The sequence below is a fragment of the Sorex fumeus genome, unplaced genomic scaffold (assembly GCF_029834395.1).
Source record: "Sorex fumeus unplaced genomic scaffold, SorFum_2.1 ptg000047l, whole genome shotgun sequence".
Taxonomy (NCBI): domain Eukaryota; kingdom Metazoa; phylum Chordata; class Mammalia; order Eulipotyphla; family Soricidae; genus Sorex; species Sorex fumeus.
In genome coordinates, this window is record NW_026606104.1 from 14,406,492 (window position 1) to 14,416,302 (window position 9,811).

The 9,811-nt window shown below is 43.4% G+C and overlaps 1 pseudogene; it reads left to right on the forward strand.

Annotated features, from left to right (window-relative positions):
- Nucleotides 1-4,936, forward strand: part of LOC130031499 (ubiquitin carboxyl-terminal hydrolase 7-like) — a 54,549-nt pseudogene extending 49,613 nt beyond the window's left edge.
- The last annotated feature ends 4,875 nt before the right edge of the window (nucleotides 4,937-9,811 follow it).

The following is a 9,811-nucleotide window of genomic DNA, read 5'->3' on the forward strand; positions in this document are numbered from 1 at the left end:
GCAGAATGCATGTCATCAACAAACAGCACATGAACTTACAATGTTCGTTCTGAGAAAACACAATTAAATATCTATGTACTTTTTAAAAAAAGGTGCTACTGGAGCAATAGCACAGCAGATAAGGCATTTGCCTTGCATGCGTCCAACCCAGATTTGATTCCCAGCATCTCATATGGTCACTGCCAGAAGTAATTCCTGAGTGCATGAGCCAGGAGTAACTCCTGTGCATTGCCAGGTCTGACCCACAAAGAAAAAAAAAGTGCTGTATTGAGGCAAGTACAACAAAAGATGTACAAGCACTGTAGCCAGGAATGCAACACTGTGAGCTTAAGTTCAGAGAGAGTCACAGACACTCAGTGAGCACCACAACTAGATAAGTGTGTACAACTGAGTATAATCCCAGTGGTAGCATCAACAGCACCAAAGGAAATATGAGGGGCAGCAGGCAAGAACTCTTAATACAAGGCCCTACTGTAATAGCAAATTTCAAGTTGACAGTACAGTACTGCTGACCTTGGCACTATTCTACAGAGTAGGTCTCCAGAAGGTATTCGGTGAAGTTAAAAACAGATTCCACTTTTAGATGTGGGCCAGTCTCTGTGGTGTGAAATGATATCTCATTGTTGTTTTGATCTGCATCTCCCTGATGATTAATGATGTAGAGCATTTTCTCATGTGTCTTTTAGCCATTCGGATTTCATCTTTGAGGAAGTTTCTGTTCATTTCGTCGCCCCATTTTCTGATAGGGCTGGATGTTTTCTTCTTGTGGAGTTCAACCAGTACTTTGTATATCCTTGATATCAACCCCTTGTCGGATGTGTATTTGGTGAATATCCTTTCCCATTCTATGGACTGTCTTTGTATTTTGGTCACTATTTCTTTTGAGGTGCAGAAGCTTCTTAGTTTAAGATAGTCCCATTTGTCTATCTCTGTTTTCACTTGCTTAGCCAGTGGCATGACATCTTTGAAGACACCATTAGCTTCAATGTCATGGAGGGTTTTGCCGACTTTGTCTTCAATGTACCTTATGGTTTTTGGTCTGGAGATCTGAGCCCATTTTTTTTGCATGTAGCTGTCCAGTTTTGCCAGCACCATTTGTTAAAAAGGCTTTCCTTACTCCACTTCATATTTCTTGCTCCTTTATCAAAGATTAGGTGATCATATGTTTGTGGGGAGATGTCAGTATATTCAACTCTGTTCCATTGGTCTGCTGTTCTGCTTTTGTTCCAGTACCATGCTATTCTAATTATTACTGCTTTGTAGTAGAGTTTGAAGTTCAGGAGGTTGATTCCTCCCATTTTCTTTTTCCCAAGAATTGCTTTAGCTTTTCGTGGGGGCTTATTGTTCCATATAAATTTCGGGAGTGTTTGCTCCAGTTCTTTGAAGAATGTCATGGGTATCCTAACAGGGATCACAATGTTTACAATAGCTAGAATCTGGAAAAAACCTGAGTGCCCAAGAACAGATGACTGGTTAAAGAAGCTTTGTTACATCTACACAATGGAATACTATGTAGCTGTCAGAAAGGATGAAGTCATGAAATTTACATACAAGTGGTACTATATGGAAAGTATCATGCTAAGTGAAATGAGTCAGAAAGAGAGGGATAGACATAGAAAGATTGCATTCACCTGAGGAACATAAAGTAACAAAATAGGAGACTAACACCCAAGAATAGCCGAGATAAGTACCAGGAGGATTACTCCATGGCTTTGAAGACAGCCGCACGCGCTAGGGGAAAAGGCAGCTCAGATAGAGAAGGGAGCACCAAATAAAGGTTGTTGGGAGGTTCCTCTCAGGATGGGAAATGCATGATGAGAGTAGACTATAGCCCGAACAAGATTGCCACTCAATGTCTCTTTTGCAAACCACAGCACTCAAAAGGAGAGAGATAACAAAAGGGAATTCCCTGCCACAGAGGTAGGGTGGGATGTAGGAAGGGGGGTGGGAGGGATACTGGGACTGGTGGTGGTGGAGAGTGGGCACTGGTGGAGGGACGGGTATTCAATCATTGTATAACTGAAACCCAAGCACAAAAATTTCTAAGTCTACAACTGTACCTCATGGTGGTTCACTAATAAAAATTTAAGGGAAAAAAAACAGATTCCACATGTATGTGAGAGCATGTAGGATACTCTTCCAGGATCTGTGACATGGTACAGCCAAGCAACTAAATCCTCAGCACCTAAAGCAGAGTTGCTGGTGTGCTTGCTTGTTGGCCTGGTCTGTGTGATCAGAATCAGGACCACGGACTGTGTGCCTTGTGCGAATTCCTTGACCTCACTCTGCATCCATGACTGTGATTGTAAAAATGGAAAGAACCGAATGCAGACCTCGAGGGGATTATCGAATGGTTAAATAAATGGTAAAAAGTACAGCAAGTATCAAGTACTTTTGACTGTGTGTATCAGTGTTTGCCATCATGGTGCTAGAGGAGGCAGAATCACTCTCTCCTTCAAAGCTGCCTCTCGCACTCCTCTCTGCTGACTGTCTTACCCCAGCAGTGCTTAGCCCCCTGGGCCCTGCATCTATGAGTTAATCTTTGTTGAAATGTAGGCAGCCTTCCCATCCTTGGCCTAGGAGGCAGGTCTAGTTGTGCTTTGCTGCATGTTCTGCCTCCTGCTATGGGGACACTGGGACTAGATAATTTGAAAGAAGTGGCTCCGGTGCCTGCTCACTCCTTAAACCCTTCTCCCTTGCAACCAGAAGCACTGGTTTTATCAGGAAGGGTATCAGTAAACACTGTGTGCTTTACTGCCGTTAGACGACACTGGCATTGAATTGAAAAAGCCTTAAAAATGGCCATCCATCATTTGATATACGTAGGCAGTGATCTATATTGATATGACTCCAGCTACCATCTAAAATGGTTTGTCTTTCCTGTTACCCTTTATATGAGGGTTATTACAGTGCACACTACTTACAACAGACATGGTTATTATGGACAATTGGTTATAGTGGACAAAAACTGATTTCCCAAACCAAACATATTAAATCCAATACATTTTTCATAGGTTATAACCGACAAAAACCTTGGTTTCAGCTGACATTTTCCAGGGACTTTAATGACATTGCTATAGGACTCCAAAGAGAAAAAAAGGAAAGATGGCAGGTATCGAAATGAGGCCAGGGAACACCAGAGGTTTCATTTCCGACAAAATAATTATCCAAAGGTGGGAAACTATTTTGGAGTTAACCCCCAGAGTATCCCCGCTCTGGAGGCCCTAGTGTCTGGTGATTTCTCTGTTCACCCCCACCTGAGCCCTGGGTCTCAAGATGCCACTAGCAGAATTAAGTCAAGGAATCACAGACCTCTGCTCCAGAAAAGAAAAGGGCCATGGCTGGCCACGTCTTATCCATGAAAGTCACTGAACCCATGAGTACATTTTTATTTTTCTTAATATGGTCAGACTAACAGGACTTTTTCAGGGACTGTTTAAGAGGTTGAAGTGAGGCATGAGGGCAGAGCGAATATTCTTGGCAATCCATTCCATAAACTGTGTTTCTTCCAAAGCCTGAGCTCATGGGAAATACCTAGAAAATGCCATCAGATGACATCACTGTGCAGCCCAGGCTGTGCATGCACTTTTCTGCGACACTGCAGACTCCTTTAAGATCTGTGATCAAGGCAAGAGAGTTTACTAGCTAATGGTCCACATGTTCTATCATGTACCCACTCACCTGTTACCCAGAGCTCACTGCCTGGCTCCCTTTCCTGCTGTCCCTCTGCATGAGGAGTCAAAGAGAGGATCGTATTCATCAGTGGAATCTGCAGCAAGGACACAGTACTGCAATCACTTGGAATGTGGACACATTGGCATAAGTCTTAGATTCATCAAATGTGCATTTTTGTCAAATGTCACAGTGTGCAAATTTCACAAATTGCACATATCACAGTGTGAAAATTTCTCCACTTCATGGAGACTCATGTGATGGTACAGCCATTCAGCAGCTCACATGTGATTGCACCTGAATCAGTGTGCTCAACCTTGCTACACCTGCAGATCAGTGGGACTAGGAAAAACACTTCTCAGACCTCTAAAGCAGAATTAAAAAGTGCTATTTACAATGTGAGAATGAGGGCTGGAGTGATAATATAGCGAGTAGGGTGTTTGCCTTGCACGCGGCCAACCTGGGTTCGATTCCTCCATCCCTCTTGGAGAGCCCGGTAAGCTACCGAGAGTATTACGCCCACAACAGCAGAGCCTGGCAAGCTCTCCGTGGCATATTTGATATGCCAAAAACAGTAATAACAAGTCTCACAATGAGGACGTTACTGATAACTGCTCGAGCAAATTGATGAACAACGAAAGAACAGTGCTACAGTGCTATTTACAATGTGAATATCAGTATTTATCACAGCCACACTGCCTGATCCAGGCATCCTGTGTGTCATACAACAGCAACTTTTTTTGCAGGCCAGCAGGAAATTGCTGTAGACGGGTACTGGTCAAAGAACCAATTCTTGCAAACCATTGATGTCAAAAAGGCCTGCACAGACTTGAGTCACCTGAAGGTTTGCTACCCCTCACCTGGCCTCATGCAACCCTCATGTGTTTGTCTGTTTTCCTGTGGAGCCCAGTGCACTGTCTCCCCAGCACCCTCACCTGCAGTTTGCTAGACTTTGGGACACCTCCACTGCAAAGTTGGTATGGAAGCTGGTTCAGGGTTTACTGATTAAAAACACAGACACGGCTTGCCTTTCTCCCTGGATTCCTTCCTCTTGGAGGGGGCTTGGATCTCTGTTTCCGGGGGGTTTATTTCCAGACTTGGAACATGATGCTTCCCAATTTAAAAACGAGTTCTCTTCTGAATTCTTTCCTCACTTTATCGTCTCCCTCTGCAGCTTTCCCTGGAGGAGGCTGGTGACCTGCCTCCTCGGGAACTTCAGCCCATGTCTCAGTTATTTATTTCTGGAAAACTTAGTAGGTGGTGAATTGTATTATCCAAGAATTTTGAGTCTTTGAGTGAGAGAGACGTTTTGCAATAGAGGCCACCCCAAGCAGAGCTCTGGGTTCCTGGGACATACCCTACCATGTCCTGAAAGAGGTTTGATGTTGATGTCAGGTGCTATATCCTCAGGATTGAACTCAGGACTAAGTGCATACTAAGTGTGTGCTCTAGCCCTTGAACAATCTTTCCGTGCCCTACACTCAAACATTACATTAAAATCCTCCTTTGCCCCTTCATCCTCTAAACCTGCATGTCAGAAGCAAGAATTGAGCCTTTGAAAGAGCAACTGCCAGGACCTGGACCAGATGCTGAACCTGGTCCTGAGGACCCTCAGCTTTGTGACTGCTCCACAGTTAAATGTCATGCTCTCACTGATGAATCTGGGGGAAGTGGAGACACAAAGATCAGGAAATGGCTTTGAAGACTCTAGAGAATTATACTAAGATTTTAAGACAAGATGACACATTTCCTTTAAGGGAATTATTTGACTCCTTCACAGCTCAAGAGTCCGTTAGACCCAATGGTCTATGGAGCTCTTTTCACCATGATTTAAAATGGGACAGTGGCAATCTGGTTCCTTACTAAGGGAAATTGGCACCTCTCCTCGGGCCTCTGGCTGAGGCCACACTCCATCCCCAAATTCACACAGAAATGGCCATGGATATCACATGCCAGAAAGAGACAGATGTAGGCAAGCTTCTACTCCTTCTTCACCAAATTCAACACTATTCTGTAAATAATTTTCTCCCACCCTCTTCTCCTGAAAAAGCTTTGTAGTCGTGGCAAAGAAAATAACTTGAGCTATTGCTAGGGAGGTGCCATGCTAACATGGGCCCACTGTACCCTTTCCTTTCCCTCCTGCTCCCCTACCTCTTTCTTCCACAATCCCACCACCCAGCAGAGACGAGATGCTGGAGTTGAAAGTGATCTTTCACCTGCCATAACACAGGTTGTTAAACATAAAAGTTAAATATGTGAGGGATATGAGCTTAAATTATTTTTAAAGCAATATAGAAAAGTTAAAATAAAAGAACTGTCTTTGAAAGGGGAGAAGGGTGTGTGTATGTGTATGTGTATGTGTGTGTGTGTGTGTGTGTGTGGTGTGTGTGTGTTGGGGATGGGGAATTGTTCCGCACCCTACAATGCTCCGGATTACTCCTAGCAAGGCTTGGGAGACCATATGCAGCACCAGGATTGAATCCTGGCTAGCTGAGTCTAAGACAAATGCTTTACCAGCTGTACTATCTCTCCAGCCCAAGATGTAGAAACATCAGCACAGAGCAATTTAAAGTAAGACTATTTCTTGTTTGTTTTTTGTGCTTTTGGTGGTGCTCAGGGCTTTCTTCTGACTCTGTGCTTAGGGATTATTCCTGGTGGAGCTCAGAAGACTCTATAGGGGTGCAGGGATTGAGTTGGCCTTGTATCCTACCTGCTAGGCTATCTCTCTGGCCCCATGACTTTTGAAATCAGAAAGTTCTCTCTTATGGTGAATAAGGAGAAAGTGATAATAGTACTAACTCTTTAGGTTTATAAAACTTTCCCTAGCAAGAAACACTGTGTTTGGAGAAGAAATTCCCAAACTTTGGGGTCTTCTACCCCCTTTTCAGAAAAAAAAGTTACTCAGCTCCCCTCCTTCCTGAAAATATACCTTCTGTATGCAAACAGAAAATTCCTCTAAAATTACCCCGAGCTGCTACCTGAATTGTTCCAGTACCAGCAAGACAACCAAAGGATGGGGTTCTATCAGCCCTTAGGGAAAGGCTGCTTTAATAAAAGACTAATTTCTCTGGAACCTTCATTTTTAATCCATGGAAAAAAGATGGGGGAGGTGGTCATAGCTTGTTCGTGAACCTTTATATTTTGTATCTGTGACTCCTTCTTATTCAGTCCATTGAAGTCTTCCTGGCTGTACATATGGACTGAAATGGTAAATTCATGTCCATTTAGATCTGTAGCACTGTCCCCGCGTTGCTCATCAATTTGCTTGAGCGGGCCCAGTAACGTCTTCATATTGAGACTTGTTGTTACTGTGTTTGGCATATAAATACCTGGGGAGCTTGCCAGGCTTGCCAGGGTCTCCTAGAGAGGTGGAGGAATTGAACTCGGGTTGTCCGTGTCGACTGGGAGCAAGGCAAATGCCCTACCCGCTGTACTAATAATGGTCCAAATTTTGGAGGAGAATGGATTGAGTAAGGCTTTTGGCTGAAACCAGGATTGAGAAGCTTTAACTGTGTATATCTCTGAGCCCGGGTTATCTCTTCTTTATCTTCTATATTTCTCTTCCCTTCTTTTCCTCCTCCTCTCCTCTGTCTGTCTTACTTTAGAGCAGACAATCTATAATCCACAAACACATCCTTCAAGCCAGCATTACTTCAGCATTTTCCATTCCAAACCATTGACCTTCCTGACTATACAGACACCGCCCCCCCCCCCCCCATCACCGCTCACACACCACACCTGGTCAGCTAGCCCAAACTTTCCAGATACAAACTTCTCAGGAAAGTGTCCCTGGAGATGAGGGTCTTTTATTCAGGCATTTATGAAAATTTGTCTGTAGGAATTCCCTGTAGCTTGTATTCAAGGGGATGCCTATTTACATTTGGGACTTTTGTTCTGCTGTGAACATCTTACACTAGGAAGCCCCTCACATACCAAAAACTTTTAAGTGTTTAATGAGTGAACAAATGATTGCTCCTCTCAAACAGGTCAGTCACAAGTCTTCTCAAAAGACAGAACTCTTGTAAACACACACACACACACACACACACACACACACACCGATTATAATTTAGGTCAATTTTTTTTAATTGGGGCCACCAATGTTTTGCCCAGCAGCACAGGCCTAATGGTTCAATGAGGGACTTGCCTAGAGGTGCTGAGTGAGGAGTGAGGGGTAGCAGAACCACACCCAGTGATGCTGGGGTAGGGCAGGAGTCATGTGATGCTGGGAATCAAACTCAATATCAAGCTATCTTCCAGTGCAGTTTAAGAAGTAGGATTTATCAATCTCCAGCAGCCCATTTAGTCCACTATGTACCATCATGAGTAATTTCTGAGTGCAGAGACAGGAGTAACACCTGAGAATCACCAGGTGACCCAGAATCACAAACAAAGACAGAAGGACTTATTGTGTTGGGGTGGGATGGGGTGGTGAGGACTAGGGTGGGGACAAGGGATTAGGTGGAGGAATAACTACAAGGCTCTGAGGAGTGCAGTGCTGCCATTTGTCCAGATGCCCACGATTAGGGATGTATTTGATCCCATGGCCATCCGAGATGAGTCTTTTTGCAATAATCATGGCTTCAGACTTACCTGCATAAAACTTGGTTAAGCTCCACTCTCTGGAGGTGTGGGTCTTTTGGTGGACAGGGAAATGTAGCTTGGCCCAGTGCAGAGCCTCATTCACAGGCTTCTTATTCTGTAGTTGAGCACAGATGGACATGATGACTTGACCAGTGTGGACCTTGGCCATCATGCCCTGAAGTTTTCCAAAGCATGCACACACACACACACACACACACACACACACACACACACACGCACACACACACACACATGCACACACACACACACACACCTGTTTGGAGTCAGCATGAAAGCAAATAGATTTTTTAATTGCGGTCTCACAAAGTGTGCCCTTGAACCCACAGCAAGCTTTCATAGGGCCTCATTCCATGGGTTGAGAAGGCTGAGGATGAATTTGATCATTGCAACCCTCTCTGAGTGATAAACATAAGTCCAAAGGGTCACCAGGCGTGTGTTAAAGATCACCCTGCAATATATTCAAATTCATTCCTGTCCCACTGAGGTGGAGATGTGAGTGCAGCAGAGGGAAACTGAGGCTTGTCTCCAGGTCCTAGTACACATAAGAGGCTGCGGTAGAATTCCCATTGCATTAAGTATTGGACCATACTGCCTCCCAAACAGCTTTTAGCTGATCCACCTTCTGCCTCAACTGTGGCCAGCAATTCCAGTTCTGGAGTTTACCTGTAAATTCCCTGGGGCACAGACCCCCCAGGAGGTAATGAAAGGCAGAGTGATAATAACTTATTGGAATAGATCAGACTGTTCAGTTTTGCCAGTTGAGGGCCATGTAAATGGTTCACCCTCATACAGTTGTACCTGGTGACTTATTAATCTATTATTTGTGTTCCATAAGTTTAAAACTTTCTTGCTCCATAAGTGGTAAGAATTTCCAGTTAAAGACAGTCATGTAATCCCAACACCCACTCTGTTCCTAATTAGCTCTGTAATTAAATTACCAATTAAAGAGAGAACTGAAAAAACTCTTCATTGGATAAAGGAAAATGTCCTTAATTATGTATGATGTTGTATTCTCGATGAACAGAAGCAGAAATATATATACTCACACATTCACATGCACAAAATTAAATATATATGTACCCATCTATAAATGTCATCTTTTCATAGACTTTTCCATACTGAGCTTCAGACTCAAGCTACACGCCAAAGTTGTGACTCTTCCTTGTGTGTGTCTGTGTGAGTATATGTATGTGTTTAATTGTTGTTGTTGTTTTGTTTTTTTTTTTAAGAGTGTGGGTAGGAGAGGAGAGAGTCGAAACTGAACAACTTGATTGCTTTAAACTTGCCTCTTGAAAATAACGCTATTGATCAAATGTATAGAAATCGATTCAGAAGGGAATTGTTAAACCCACTTCCAAATGAGAGCAATGTGATTTAAAAAAAAATATAAGGCACAGAGATGTAATATTGTTGTTTTACAGGCTAACTTTTGCCACAAATTAATGCTGCTCTCTCTAATACAGAAGCAGTGGATGGTCTAAGACATAGCAGTGATCTAGAGAAATCCCTGGATACTGTTGGATATTGTGCTATA